Source organism: Mytilus californianus, unplaced genomic scaffold (assembly GCF_021869535.1).
Source record: "Mytilus californianus isolate M0D057914Y unplaced genomic scaffold, xbMytCali1.0.p SCAF_8, whole genome shotgun sequence".
NCBI lineage: Eukaryota > Metazoa > Mollusca > Bivalvia > Mytilida > Mytilidae > Mytilus > Mytilus californianus.
The window spans coordinates 10,700,478-10,717,567 of record NW_026262734.1 but is presented as its reverse complement, the minus strand read 5'-3'; the positions used below and the strand labels follow the sequence as shown (position 1 = coordinate 10,717,567).

Here is a 17,090-nt window from a genome sequence, read left to right as displayed (position 1 = left end):
GCCCAAGTTTGGCTTAAGTTGATTCAGCAGTTTCAAAGGAGAAGATTTTTTAAAATAAGCAAACTAAATGAACAAATTGTGGAAAATTGATTTTAAAGGGCAATAACTCCTTAAGGGGACAATTGACAATTTTGGACATACAAACATTATTTGTAGATCTTACTTTGCTGAACATTTTTGCTGTTTACAGCTTATCTTTATCATTAATAATATTCAAGATAATAACCAAAATCTGCAAAATTTCCTGAAAATTACCAATTAAGTGGCAGCAATCCAATAATGGGTTGTTAGATTCATCTGAAAATTTCAGGGCTGACAGAGCTTGGCCTAATAAACATTGTGACCCCTCATCAGATTAGCTCTAAATGCTTTGGTTTTTGAGATATAAGCCAAAAATTGCATTTAACCCGTACGTTCTATTTTTAGCCATGGCGGCCATATTTTTTTACGAAACAGAAAATAAAACACAAACTTTATTCTAGATACCCTTAGAATCATACAGCTTAAGTTTGGTTGGAATTGGTTCAGTAGTTTCAGAGAAGATTTTTTAAAGTTAGAAAACATGATAAACAAATTGTGTAATATTGTCCTTAAAGGGCAATAACTCCTTAAGGGGTCAATTGACAATTTTGATCATCTATACTATTAAACGAGAAGACCTCATTTTGTGTGTCGCTTCTCTTCCTTCCCCAATAAATTAATCATCATGCCTCTGTGTCCTATAGGTACCATGCATAGTCGCATTTGTCAACCATTCTTATGATTATTCAGTTTGGGTTATTTTGGGAGAAAAACGAAGAAAAAGGTGTTCGGATATTGTTTCCGTCATCAGACCGACTTTTAAGTCATACCCAAGACTTCCGATTTTAAACTTTAAAAGAGGGGGTAAAGGGTTATTATCGTGCAACGTGTTTTGCAAGTTTTTATTTCACGTGCCGCCGAGAAAAAGTTTCATTATTCATCGTGTTTCTTGAAATCGATAAAAAGATCAATGTGCAGGAAATTTTTAATTGTTCGCTCATCGTGAAATGACAATTTTATTTCGCGTTCTTCCGTGCAGATACCCCACTTTACTCCCCTCTTTAAACACAATTTTCATAATTACGAGGGGACAGGACAATTATTTTCGCGTTATTCTGCATGTATACTATTTTTATAATCCTAAAATATATAGAGAATCTCTATATAATATAGCAGTGATCGCCGTGGAGAAGAAACTTGGAAATGATAGTTAATAGCAAACACACTTTATTTATATTATATGTATGTTCATAGTATACAGAAACGCGAAAATTATGGAATTTAACAGAGAGCAAAAAAATAACGGACTTTTGAAAAAAGGAAGAGGGCTTAAAATAATTGTCCTGTCTCCAAGTGCCTATGACTCAGTTTGATACCTTTTCTGAAATTCTCCAGACATAAAATATTTTACAAAGATTCATCCTACAACAGTTTACATACTTTCAACCAAGCTCTAAATACTCGCGGGTGTGTTCTAGTATAAACTTATTTGTAGATCTTACCTTGCTGAATATTATTGCTGTTCACAGTTTATCATTATCATAAATAATATTCAAGATAATAACCAAAAACTGCAAAATTTCCTTAAAATTACCAATTTAGTGGGAGCAACCCAACAATGGGTTATCAGATTCAACTGAAAATTTCAGAGCTGATAGAACTTCACCTAATGAACATTTTCAGCCCATGTCAGATTTGCTCTAAATGCTTTGGTTTTTGAGATATAAGCCAATAAAATGCTCCGCTGGGCGCAGCTTGATACGACCGCAGATGTCGAACCCTGAACAGTTGGGGCAAGTATGGACACAACATTCAAGCTTGATACAGCTCTGAATTTGGATTGTGATTAAATATTTGACACAGCATAGGTTTATGACACAGAATGAATGTGGTCTAAGAAGTTAAAAAATTTTAATTTACCTATTATGGTCCAATATCCAAAATCTAAATACATACACAATTAGATTCAGCATATCAAACTTGAAAGAACCCCAAGAATTCATTTTTTGTTAAAATCAAACTAAGTCTAATTTTGGACCCTTTGGACCTTAATGTAGACCAATTTGAAAACGGGACCAAAGATTAAGAATCTAAATACATGGTTAGATTCATTTTTCATGAAATCAAACCATATCATCATTATTTGCTTTTACATATAAATAAAAAATAACCAACTTAAAATGGAAAATTTTAAAGAAAAAAAAGGAAAAAAAGGAAATAAATGTGGATAGTGTCCACATGTGGACACAGATGATGTCCCCGCTTGCATATCATATAGTTATAAAGGGAAATAACTGAAGAACGGTAAAAGTGACGCTACCCAAATTTGAACTTGATCTGAGTTTTTTGGTAATAAGCATTGTGTGTAAGTCTCATAACATTTGGTTGAGGCTAACTTAAGAAGAGAACAGAAACTAAAAATTCAGCAATTTTTCTATTTGTAAACACGCATAACTCTAGAACGGTTGTGTATAAGTTTTATAACAATTGGTTGAGACAAACAACATTGTTAAGTTAGAGAACGGAAACGAAAAATTCAGCAATCTTTTTTTAAAAAGGGACATAACTCAAGAATGGTAAAAGTGTCACCACCAAATTTTGTACTTAATCTGTAGTATGTAGTAATAAGCATTGTGTATAAGTTTTATAACATTTGGTTGAGGCAAACTAAAGTTATAAAACGGAAACAAAAAATTGGTACTTGATCTTAGTTTGTGGTAATGAATAGTGTGTATAGGTTTCATAATTGTTTGTTTGGGGCAAACTAAAGTTACAGAATGGAAACAAAAAATTTTGCAATTTTTCCATTTATAAAGGGACATAACTCTAGAACGGTTAAAGTGACACCACCGAAATTCAAACTTGATCTGTGTTTTGTGGTAATAAGCATTGTGTATACGGTTCATAACATTTGGTTGAGGCAAACTTAAGTTAGAGAAAGGAAACTAAAATTTGGCAATTTTTCCATTTATAAAGGGGCATAACTCTAGAACAGTTAAAGTGATCCACTAAAATTAAAACTAGATCTGTGTTTTGTGGTAATAAGCATTGTGTATAAGTTTCATAACATTTGGTTGAGGCAAACTCAAGTTAGAGAACGGAAACCAATTTTTGGACGTACAGACGGACAAGAGGTAAAACTTAATGTCCCCACCGCTACGGCGGGGGCATAAAAAAAAAAAAGGAAAACAAAAATGGCCCCCCCCCCCCTTCAATTTTTTGAACCCCCTAATGATTCATTACCCTCAAACTCAATCCCGGCCTTCCCTTTGTGGAATGGTACCTTGCAGTAAAATTTCAGAGAGATCCATACACTTGAACACAAGTTATTGTCTGGAAACTGTAAAAATGCTTGTTTTTTGGCCCCTTATTCCTAAACGTTTGGGGCAATTACCCCCAAACTCAAACCCAGCTTTCCCTTTGTGATATGGAACCTTGTAGTATAATTTCATAAATATCCATACACTTACACACAAGTTATTGTCCTGAAACTAGAAAAATGCTTGTTTTTTGCCCCTTTTTGGCCCCTAATTCCTAAAATTTTGAGGCAAATACCCCCTTACTCAATCCCAGCATTCCCTTTGTGGTATGGTACCTTGCAGTACAATTTCAGAGAGACCATACACTTGAACACAAGTTACTGTCTGGAAACTAGAAAAATGCTTATTTTTGGCCCCTTATTCCTAAACGTTTTGGGCAATTACCCCCAAACTCAATTCTAGCTTTTCCTTTCTGATATCGAACCTTGTAGTACAATTTCAGAAAGATCCATACACTTACACACAAGTTATTGTCATGAAACTAGAAAAATGCTTTTTTTTTGCCCCTTTTTTTGCCCCTAATTCCTAAAATTTTGAGGAAATTACAACCAAAATCAATCCCAGCATTCCCTTTGTGATATGGAACCTTGTGGTACAATGTCAGAGAGATTCATACACTAACACACAAGTTATTGTCTGGAAGTTACAAAAATGCTTATTTTTGGCCCCTAATTCCTCAATTGTTGGTGCCAACCTTCCTTTTGTGGTATTGAACCTGATGGTAAAATTTCATAGAGATCCATTCACTTAAACTAAAGTTATTGTCCGGAAACTAAATGCATCTTTGGACGACGCAGACGACGACATGATAGCTTTATACGACGCAAAATATTTTTTTCATTTTACCCCTATGTTCTATTTGTAGCCATGGAGGCCATGTTATTTGACGAAACAGTAAATAGAACACAAACTTTATTCTTGATACCCTAAGCATCATTCAACTCAAGTTTGGTTGGAATTGGTTCAGTGGTTTCAGAGGAGAAGATGTTTGAAATAGTTTACACCAGACGGACGCCAAGTGATGGCAAAAGCTCACAGTTCCTTCGGAAAGGTGAGCTAAAAACTAAGAGGCTCTAAAGAGCCTGTGTCTCTCACCTTGGTCTATGTGCATATTCAACAAAGGACACTCTCCAACATTGTAGACGAGAACAGAATGCATGACAAAAATCTCTATTTTGTTGATCTTGTATTGCTGATTATTTTAAAATAGTCTGTTTAGTTTCTATCTTTTTTGCTCAAAACACAAGAAGGTTAAAAAAACCCTCATTTAAGGACAATCACTCCTATAAAGAGTGAAAGTCTACTAACTGTATTGGCAAAATTGACTTGATAGTAGATCTTGCCTTGCTGATCATTTTTGTGATTTAAAGTGTCTACCGGTACTTATATATTATAATTTTTATCATATAAGGCAAAATAAAAAAAGGGTAAAAATCGTCATTAAATGGCAACAACTCCAATAAGGAGTTGTTTGACGGTTTCCTCCATATTGTCTTGATTGTAGATCTTGTCTTACTGAATATTTTTGCTTATTTAAGTTTCTATCTATCTATTATAATTTTTAAGATACAAGGCAAAAATGCAAACTAGAGGCTCTAAGGAGCCTGTGTCGCCCACCTTGGTCTATGTGCATATTAAACAACGGACACAGATGGATTCATGACAAAATTGTGCTTTGGTGATGGTGATGTGTTTGTAGATTTTACTTTACTGAACATTCTTGCTGCTTACAATTATCTCTATCTATGATGAACTTGGCCCAGTAGTTACAGTGGAAAATATTTCCCTTAAGGGGTCAATTGACAATTTTGGTCATGTTGACTTATTTGTAGATCTTACTTTGCTGAACATTATTGCTGTTTACAGTTTATCTCTATCTATAATAATATTCAAGATAACCAAAAGCTGGAAAATTTCTTAAAATTACCAATTCAGGGGCAGCAACCCAGCAACGTGTTGCCTGATTGGTCTGAAAATTTCAGGGCAGATAGATCTTGACCTTATGAACAATTTTATTTCCGTCAGATTTGCTCTAATTGCTTTGGTTTCAGAGATATGAGCCAAAAACTGTATTTTACCCTATGTACTATTTTTTAGCCATGTCGGCCATCTTGGTTCGCGGGCGGGGTCATCAGACACATTTTTTAAACTAGATACCCTAATGGTGATTGTGGACAAGTTTGGTTAAATTTGTCTTAGTAGTTTCAGAGGAGAAGATTTTTGTAAAAGACTATAAAGGGCAATAACTCCTTAAGGGGTCAACTAACCATTTTGGTCAAGTTGACTTATTTGTAGATCTTACTTTGCTGAACATTATTGCTATTTACAGTTTATCTCTATCTATAATAATATTCAAGATAACCAAAAACGGCAAAATTTCCTTAAAATTACCAATTCAGGGGCAGCAACTCAACAACGGGTTGTCAGATTCATCTGAACAATTTTACCCCCTGTCAGATTTGCTCTAAATGCTTTGGTTTCAGAGATATAAGCCAAAATCTACATTTTACCCCTATGTTCTATTTTTAGCCATGACGGCCATCTTGGTTGGTTGGCCGGGTCACCGGACACATTTTTTAAACTAGATACCCCAATGATGATTGTGGCCAAGTTTGGTCAAATTTAGCCCAGTAGTTTCAGAGGAGAAGATTTTTTGTAAAAGTTTACGGACGACGGACGCCAAGTGATGAGAAAAGCTCACTTGGCCTTTTAGGCCAGGTGAGCTAAAAATTTGTAAAAATCATCATCAAAGAGCAACAACTCTAATAAGGGGTCAACTGACCATTTCCACTGTTTGGACTTATTTGTAGAACTGGTTTTGCTGATCATTTTTGCTATTTAAAGTTTCTCTCCATCTTTTAAAATTTTCAAGATAACAGGCAAAAAAAAAAAAAAAAAATTTGTCATTTAAGGGCAACAACTCCTGTAAGAAGTCACCTGATAGTTTTGATGAATATTTCTGCCCTTGTCAGATTTTCTCTATAACGGTTTTCCAAATAATAGACTTGCATAATATACCCTGTGTTCTATTTTTAGCCATGTCGGCCATCTTCGTTGGCAGGCGGGGTCATCGGACACATCTTTTAAACTAAATACCACAATGATGATTGTGACCAAGTTTGGTTAAATTTGGCCCTGGCCAGTAGTTTCAGAGGAAAAGATTTTTGTAAAAGTTAACAGATGATGACGAGGGATGACAAGTGATGAGAAAAGCTCACATGGTCCTATGGGCCATTAAATAAAGTCCAGTTAAGTCTGACTTCTTGTTGAGGAGATCTAGCTGTCAACATGTTTGTCCATACGGTCATCCCCATTCTTCATCCTAAACTTCAATGAGGAAATAAATACCATTAAACAACATTTTAACAACAATGGTGTAAAGTAAAATCTAAATCCTGGATCAATTTGTTTTAAGGAGGCAAGATAAACATACTACATAAGAAGTATCAAAAGTTTTATTGATTATTAATTGTCCCATTATTTGTTAAACAGATTATAGTATCCTGCTTCCTTCCATTCTATCAAAAATAAATTACAAAATAGAGGCTCCATCACAGGGTTGTGTCATTTCTATGTGAGAGAGAGAGAGATTTCTATACTACCTTTGGCTTAGTAGGTCCTAACAAACAAACACAGACATTATATATTTTGATTGTTCACATAAAATACACATATCATAATGACTAGCTTTAATATTAACTGATTTCTTGTTGTTTGAACAACTTTTGTTTTACACAAAACACATGTAGAGATAATTTCAAATAGAGATTTTTTAGAAATATTCAACGTTTCAATTTTGCTTTGTCTTTTTACATAAATATTTTTAATAAAATAAAAATTCAATACCATTGTTTTATTAAATTTTCCTGTTATGATTTGTTCAAGCAAACCCTTTAAATTACAGATTAATTGATCGATCGATGTTTACTTAATGTCCAGTGGCAAATGATTAATGCTATAAATAACAGAAGTCTATCCCTCTTTTCTAAGATAATGGCTATTGAGATGATACAACCCTGAAAGTCTATCCACATATGTCGTGGACATTATGATATGATATTTAAGCACTATAATTCTGTGAAAATAAACAGTAATTCACATTAGGCCATACAAAATAACCATCACTGGACAGCTTAACAAATTCAAAACAAAGTTAATGAGGTGGGAGGCTTATTTCTTCTTTATAATTCACATTGGAATACTGGAACTTGTCTTCAGTTAAAAAGACCTGTTCTACAATTTATTTCTGACAGAAACAGAAAATGACTGTTGCCAAAGTACTAACAAATGTCATCAACAATTATAAAGAAAAACAAGTTACATTATATCAAATGATTTTGTGCAAAATAAAAACAAAAAACAAACATTCAAATTCATTAAATGTATCAGCAAAGATTAGCATGTATAGAAAACATTTTACAAAAGAGAGGGAGGGAAATTTTTTTCTTTGTTCAGCATTTTATAGTTTAATTATACTTTTGATATTTGTAAATTGGCATTTATACAAAAATTTGTAGAAAATCTTGTGTATTTCCTACACTGTTTTTGTCTGTTTTTATCTATTATTGTTCATGGCAATCTCATCATTTGACAAATTTTCCCTTGTGCGGACGTATTCCTGTTCATACCAGATATGTCTTAAACTGACAATCCTATCTTCAACATACATATAAAAATGACTGTACAGTAAAAACAATATTTAAATAACAAACATTAATTAATTCAATGTTCAAGTCTTAATTTTCCTTTTAACACAGTTTCACAAACAATTTAAACGAAACAAATTTTATTCATCACGATTTAAAGTTCTCTGGGTCAAACTCCTTGCAAACAAACTGACACAAATGTTTCACCACACAAACTCGGCTAACTGAAGCAGGATAAACGAAAGCTGATATTTCTTGATGTACTTTAAAGGAAGTGGCATTTCCATGGCAACAGTCAATGAGTGCACCAATTTGAATAACTGCACTGCCACTTGTTAGTGACACAAAGTTTGTTCATTAAGCAGTAAAGTTATGATTCATAAAGAAAGAGCTATGTTTGAAAGTTTTATACACAATGCAGTCAATACAGTTCCTAAATTGTTTTCAATTTAGCTTCAATATCTGCCTCGTCTAAATCACCCAGGTCATTTGCTTGCACTTCTATTTTTATAGCCTGTAATTTCTTTTTTACAGCGTCTTTACTGGATGCATATATCATCTTTTCTTTCATTGGAGCTTCATCTGGACTCCTGAAAACAAAGTAATAAGTTTAAATTAAAAACATCATTTACATTGTATACATGTATAGATTCTGTAAAATAATAATCACTGAACAAAATCATAAAAAAGGTTCAGCTTGAATCCTTAGAATAAGATAATCTATTACATTGTACATGCAAGTTAATATTATACAATTTGGTAAGGTTGATACTTATCAATTATGGACTTTTGACAAAGTCAAGACTTTATATATCGACCTGTTCAGATTATATTGACAGAGGAAGGAGTTCCAAGTGTCAATATAATCTAACAGTTCCATATATAACGTATTGACAGAGTGAAAGTCCTTAATTTATACATAACCTGCAAGGTTGGGCGGTAAATACCGCCCCTGGTTTTCCGGACAATACTCCTCAAGTGGTCAATACTGGAAAATACTGGTCGATTGAAATTTTCATGGTGGTTTTTACTATTTATTGAAGTAAAAAAATGATAAAAAGTAAGATATCTTAAACTTTTATCTTTTGGCATGTTTCAGCTGATATAAATGAATAAATGTGATGTGTTTTATTTATTTTTAACACTTATACCTACTAGTTTAGTCCTTATAAGTTGTGACATTGCATATTTTAGATATATATAAAGAATTGACAAATTAATTATTACAACATTTTTCAATCAAGATATTTTTTATTGAAAATGCATAATTTTTATAGGTACATAAAACTACAGGTAAATGAAGTTACAGGTGTCTTATTACCTACCGCCTGGCATTGCTAGGTCTGAACATTTAATTACTATAAAAACAACAGCCCCTAATAAATGATGACAAAACATGGTTGAAAGTAATAAAAGTGATATTTGAAGACTCACTTAAACAATAAAATATTTCCTGTCTATTAAATGTGAGACAAAAATCATCTTTATGCTGGAAATGGAAGGTATGAAGGACCTTTACTCTTATGGCTGAACTGTAATTTATGTTTTAAACCAAAAAATATATAATGTAGTATAAATTTTACCTTTACATACTCAATATTTACATGATTTACATACACACAGTACAACCACCTTGACCTTAAGCACCAAACTGAAACCTGAAGACCCTATTTGGAACTTCTGTACAATATAAGACAACAACAAAACCCGTGCAAAATGTAATGATTGCAATGCTATACTCATGATACTCGGTGCAAAAACCACCTGATGAGTTTCCTTGCCAGGGACGAAACATTTTTTATCTTATGTACTAATAAATCATTGTAAATCACTGTTTATTAATTTTAATTTATAATAAAAATAGAAATAAGAACATTCAAAATGACTTTAACAGTCTTCATGATAAACTTTAAAGTCTACAGGCCAGAGGATGAATTTTGTGAAAATTTTAGTTAGTTTCTATTGGCTTGTATAGATGATTTTTACAGGTCTGACAGCACTTTTACAGGCTTGGCTGGATTTTTAATATCAACTGTCATGACTCGTTTTCCATTAATTTTACTTTTTTTTCTGGATACTTCATCAGTTGATATATTATGTGACCGTTTTGTGCATATTCAAATATATTTAGCTATGTGGAAAGACATGTATAATAGCAAGTTATAAAAATACAAATTATTCAGTCTCTATAAAAAATAAACTGTTGACACAGAATATGTCTCGGTTGTCGGCATAAAATTCAGAAAAAGGCAATCTGATGGACAGCAACATTGCTTATGTTATTAATTCGCTGGACCATGATTTAGTGGCCAGGGCCTCGAAATGGCTGATGAACTGAGATGTACAGACAATAATGTAACTTAATAGAACATATCTTTGACTAGTAGTCTAGTATTGTAAGTAGTTCTTATCAATCTAACTTGAGCAGAAAACTTAATATTGACCCTGATCTAGGGGGCAGGGCCTCAAATAATCATCAATCTGATATGAACTAATAGTAATGCAACTTCATACAAAATATTATTGATCTTTCTCAAGTAGATCCTATCAAATCAGGGTTGGCAAAAACCTGGGTTTTATGAGAATTGCCAAGCCCAGTGGGAAATACTGGTAATATGAAATACTAACCTGAATTTTAAAGAGGATTTATAATTAGTGATTAATCACAAATGCAATACATTAAATAAAGACATAGTATTTTAATTTATAAGTTCTTTTGGATTATTCAAACAAAGCTTGGAAATTAACGAGGTATCCTAAAATGTGCAAAACATGTATTCTGCCTCAATAAAATGAGTGTAGAAAAGGAAAAAACTTAATTTTCAATCTTCTAGAAATGACTCTCAATGGTTATCTGTATCAAATGTAAATTTTATACTTATTGACTGGGTAAAAGAGGAATAGTAAGTTTATCATGTTTATTGTCCCAGAGGTGAAACTATTGCCCTGAGGCATAGCCGGAAGAACGCGAAATAAAATTGCCATTTCACGATGAACGAACAATACAAAAAAATCTTGAAAGTTGATCTCTTTTCCCGATTTCACGAAACAAGGTGAATACATACATTTTTCACGGCTGCACGTGAAATAAAAATGGCACAACACGTTGCACGAAAATAACCCTTTACCACCCTCATTAACCAGGAAACCCTTGTTTTTCCCCTTGTTGCATCTAATTCCTAAACAGTTGGAGCCATAACCCCCAAAAGCCAATCCTAGCCATCCCTTTGTGGTATGGAAACTTGTGATATAAATTCAGAGAGATCCATACACTTATTGTCTGGAAGTTCTGGGAATATTGCCCAGCTATGGAAAACCCTGGGTTTTCCTGCCCTGGTAATACTTTGCCAACCCTGTATTAAATTAACTTAAGATGAAAACTTAACATTGAAAATTGCCTATTAATTCAAAGTCATTTGACCATATCCTAGGGGGGCAGGGCCTCAAAATAGTCGTCAAACTGATATGTACTGATAGTAGTGCAACTTTGTTTTAAATATCAATGATCTTTCACAAGTAGTTCCTATCAAACTAACTTAAGCAGAAAACTTAACAATTGTTGACGCCGTATTCATCGTCTCACTGGGCGAGACAAAAATTATAAGATTTCCACTGTTTTTTTAAATGCAAAATGGGTGCAACTTGGGTACTGTGAGGCTAAATAAAATTGGTCAACACTGTTGCAAGATCTTCCTCCATAAATTGGGAAAGTTGACAGGCCTTTCTATGTTGAATAGTTCTCATTGATATCAGATGTGAATAGGCTGTGTTGCAACATCTTGCATGTACATGTATGTCAAGTGATTGAACCCATTCATACTTCTTTCATTCTGCAGATAAACAATAGGTGGAAATTAGATGATACAAGATTCAAAACACCAAGTTGATCTGTCCCAAGTAGTTCCAGCCCAATAGTAAAATAATGAATAATAATTAAAATAAATGGAGAAAGTGTCCATGGGATAAAGATGATGCCCCCACTTGCATGCAACATTATAAAGGGACATAACTAGAGAACTGTAAACTTTAAAAGTGATGCCACCCAAATTCAAACTTGATCTGTGTTTTATGATAATAAGCACTGTGTATACATGTAAGTTTAATAACATTTTGTTGAGGCAAACTAAAGTTAGAGAACGGAAACAATAAATTCAGTAATTTTTCCATTTATAAAGGGGCATAACTTAAGAATGGTAAAAGTGACCGCACTCAAAGTCTAACTTGATCTGTGTTTTGTGGTAATAAGCTTTGTGTACAAGTTTCATAACATTAGGTCAAGGGAACTAAAGTTGAAGAATGGAAACCAATTACAAGATGTACGAACAGACAGACAAGGATAAACCTTAATGCTCCCTCAGCAATGGCGGTAGCATAAAAATTTGAAGGTATTGACAGAGTTCATTTATGGTAAGTGGAACTTACACAGTATAGATGTGCAAATCAAACAACATTTCTCAATTAGAACAGGTTTTATAACTTTAAACATAAACAAAGCTTGTATGCATCAGCTTGGGACTCTGCATGTACAGTTGTGTATGAAACTATTTGTTATTACAACAGTTAAGACTTGTTAAGATCAAAGTTATTCAAAATTTACTGATTAATGTTAATTGATGTTAAAGTTCATTATAACCTTTTAGCAAAAATTGCCATATTTACACTACAAACTTCTCTGAATACAAACAAACCTGTGCACCTGTTTGAGTTTGAGAGCATGGCTGGACATAAATAAACTTTAAATTGAATTTTTTTAAGTTTCAGAATATTTAAAACTTAACAGGATTTCGCTATTCATCTTTTTTCATTACTGCAGAAAGTGCCAAAATAAACTAAGTTTGAAAAGAGGTTTAAGAAGCTCCCCTCATATAATAAATGATGTGAATTGTATTGATTTAAATTATGTAACTAAGTGGACTATATCAAATGAAACTCCGGTTGGTATCTTTTGCAGACTGAAAATAGTGCACATCAATATCCAGGTAAGTATTTAATTTTCTAAAAACATATAACTTTTTATATATCTAGCCTCTAGGTCCAGCAGTGTTTTAAAACTTTCTGAGATGCTTCGTTTTGTTTGAACAGAGTAGATTTTGGGTTGTCAATTCCTTTTGATGAACCTAAATAGCTTCAGGAAAACATGTATAAACGTTTTTAGTATAATTTTGTTTACACAAATATAATTGAGAACGGAAATGGGGATTGTGTCAAAGAGACAACCCGACCAAAGAGCAGAAAACATCCCAAGGCCACCAAAATGACCAATGGGTCTTCAATTCATCTAGAAAATCCCACACCCGGGAACGGGCTTAGCTGACCCCCTAAATGAACTCATATAAATTCATAATTAACATTATGCTTTATATCTGTTTTATCCCTTGATGGCAATTTTTTTTAAATTGGAGCCGGATTAATTTTTAAATGTGGGGCAGAGGATTCATGTCAACTCAACCCACTTATGCAAAGGGTTTACATCAAACAGCATGTAAGCCTGCAAAGTTGCACCACTTCTGAAAATTAGTAAAATCCTGCTATATTTGGGCTTACCATATAATAAAATTGAGAATGGAAATGGGGAATGTGTCAAAGAGACAACAACCCGACCATAGAACAGACAAAGACATATGGTGTATATAGTGCATTACATATGCACAGATTTGCATTACACTTGCGAAAGAAATATCATAACGTTTGTGCTGATTATGAATTGATGAACCCCATTTATGAAATGCAATCTAATCTTGATTATTTTAGGCCTACCAACTCACCCCACCATTAAAAAGTAGGTTAATCCTGATGAATAAAGGTCTGCCAACTCTCCCAAATATAAACATTTTTTACCAACTTGCCCCACTTATGAAAAGTATTTTTTTATCCGGATACATAAAGGTAGCACTCTAGTTAGAAAATAAAATTAAAATTGAACTAAAAATGTTTAATCATCTGCTATTCCTAGCTTTCTAATGCATAAAGCCAACTGTTCGTGTCATACATGTGCATACGTGTATGTAATCAGTATCTTCCATAGATTCGGTTTTCAAGAGTTAAAATGGTGAAATATAATTCCTTTTTTGTGTATCCAGGCAACATTTTTTTCAAAATTATTTACCATAAAATATTGCAAAAAGGGGCATGAAAATGTCACATATATCCCTTCAAAATGTGGTTCTAACTAGAATTTTATTTTACACTAGCGTTCATATTTGAAAAATCCACAGGGGCCAAAATTTGAAACTATACACCTAACTGGAGTGCTACCAAAGCTCTGCCAACTCACCCCACTAATCAAAATCACTCATTAAAGAGTTAATTCCCACTGAATTTGAAAGAAAATTACAATATCTCCTATTTTAGTGTTATTTTCAAATAAATACAACTACATAATAATATCCTATCTACAATTTTATTTTAAGAAATGAAGCATCATCTAATTTCAATCAGTACATATATATCAAACTTGATTTTTCTTTTTTTTTTTATTATTAATTTTATAAGTGTTTTTGTCTGTTAACAAGTGGGGCGAGTTGGTCTGGGGCGATTTGACAGCTTCTGGCAAGATGGACCTGGGCTGGAATGACTTTGGACAGATCAAGACATGTTGCAACCAGTGTGAGCAATAATAGCACCTTTTACATTTTAGATATTAATGGCCAAAAAGCTAACACCATGGGCAAAAGATTAATGTGGATATGGCACAAACACTTTAAGTTAGACTACCCATATTAGAAGTAATGTACAATTCATATAAGTTATGATATATTTTTTTGCATTGAGTAAAGGTACGAAAAAGGGTGTGAATCAGGAGACGGTCGTGATATTCTTAAGCCACCTATTATAAATGGATAGTCGACCGTCCCAAGTGCCTGTGGGATATGGGGAGGGTAGGGCCGTGGTCTATTGATCAAAGATGGGCCTCTAACCTACGTTTTGAGTTTAAGTGTATCAGAAGAGTCTTAATGAGAATATGTTGATTCCTTTTAATTATGCTTTCCACATAATTTATATCGACTCGCACTTCACGACACACGCTGGACTTCAAACCTGCAAACCGGAAGTTAAGGGAGCTACCATTCGATTTTTATGGGGGGCTAGGATGAAATTTGAAAAAATAGGCAGGACAGGAGTTTTGAGTAAAAAAAAAGGCAGGATGAGCAACTTGGTAAAAAAAAAAGGCAGGATGACAATTTGTGTAAAAAAAATCAGGATAAACTAGTAAAAAAAAAGGCAGGACCGAATAGAGTAAAAAATAAAAAGGCAGGACAGAAATTACAACTAAAAAAAAAGCAGGACAAAGTTTTTCATCCTAGCCCCCCATAAATATCAAATGGTAGCTCCCTAATGCCGGTTTTGTCAGAAAATGTGAGCTATGTATTTGTGCAGAAACTAGCTTTCAAGAGAAGAGTAGCCCACTTTACTCACCACGAAACAAGAATAATTTTACTATGTTTTTGTCCATTTTCTGTGGTGTAGTTGTAATCGTATAAAACGTATCTTGGTTCTTTCGGCGGAAGAAACTTCTTCAGTTCTTCAAAGGGTAAGGTTCCGCATTCAAATTCCTGTTCTGTAACAATTTGCCTCTTTTCTTCCTTATTTATTTTCAGAACCAAAGCGTCTAATAAGTGCTTCGTTTTCAGTTTGGTGTCATATGTGGTTACAACGCTATCACCGAGTCCAACTCCTGACATGGCCATCTTGAAAGAAAAAGAGAATAAAACTAGTTCCGGTTTGATTATCTCTTCAAAAAAATCCGGTCAATAATCCACATAACATTTGGAAATGTGTTAGAAATAACCAATATGACATAAAAAAAAAAGGCAGAATTCAAATGTAAGCTAGTAACTGGTACCTACATGCTCCAAAGTGCTAGGGCAAAATTTAGTAAAAATGCTTTTCAACCAAATTGCAAGCTATGCAATGAATCTGAAGAAACCTTGGAACATTTCCTACTACATTGCTTAAGTCTATCTGATGTTAGGCAGCGATATATGGATTAATTATTCAAAATGCTACGAGAAATAGAAAGGGGTGGTACAGCAAATGTTATTAATAATGAACTATTACTCAAAATTATATTAGACTGCTCAGCACAAGACATAATGAGTAATCAACCAATAGACAAGTTGCTAGATATAGAAAGGAAGACACAAGATTTATGCTACCATTTACACATGAAGCGTACACAACTTTTATGTGATATCAAGTGACATGAAAATATAACAGTAATATTAAATATAGTCTGAACAGTCTGCATGGGATGCCAAGCTAACTGGTTCAGTCTATAAATATCAGCATAAAAGATAATGCTATATAATTTTAACATTAACCTTGGCAGGGCACCTATTGACTAGAAATCGTTAGGTTGTAAAAAATTTTATTTATTCATATTGGTGAATCAAAGTGCCGTAATTTGTGATGTGTGAATAATATTTTTTTTTTCTTTTTTTTTTTTATTGTATTAATATCTTTTAATATAAAAGACAAAGACATTATAAACTTTTATTTTATTCACTTTAACTAACTAATTTTATTTTAAAATCATATTTTTCATATTGTAAATATAAAAATATCCGCTTTTTCGGTTAAGTATTTAAAATTCTAATACTCATTCGATAAGTGGAGTGCTCCGATAAAACGGAGGAATATACCAGAACAGAACAGAACAGATAGGACAGGTGAAACCATGTAGGATCGAAATCGAGACGAAATTTATGGCATATTATGCTGCTTTAAATTTACCTAAACTTTTATTTTATACAGACGATCACTGAACCTGAAATGAATTTAAAAAATATATTTCTGATGACTATGAACAAATATTGATCAGCATTTTTGCATAAAAATTTCATCGATCGATTCCGATCCTGAAAGTTATGTGACATCATTAGGGGTGGGTTTTCGAAAATTGTGCATTGCTATATATGGACATGTGAGTCACATGTTAGATCAAAGACAGAAAATGTCCTTTTGTGGCTAATAAAACTAGAAGATCATATATGCTATTAAATTTTATTTAATATTGAAATTAAGAAGTAAAAATTAGAAGTTGAAAACTTTTTTACCTGTTTTTCTACATTTTTTTTTTTTTTTTTTTTTGTGTTTGTGTTTG

General features: G+C 33.1%; 1 long non-coding RNA gene across 1 annotated transcript; it reads right to left on the bottom strand.

Annotated features, from left to right (window-relative positions):
- Positions 1-6,778: 6,778 nt before the first annotated feature.
- Positions 6,779-16,379, bottom strand: LOC127711455 (uncharacterized). The gene is made up of 2 exons (XR_007986709.1): positions 15,404-16,379; positions 6,779-8,577 (listed from the first exon to the last, which is right to left on the bottom strand). It is a non-coding gene; the product is annotated as an uncharacterized LOC127711455 (long non-coding RNA).
- Between the last annotated feature and the right edge of the window lie 711 nt (positions 16,380-17,090).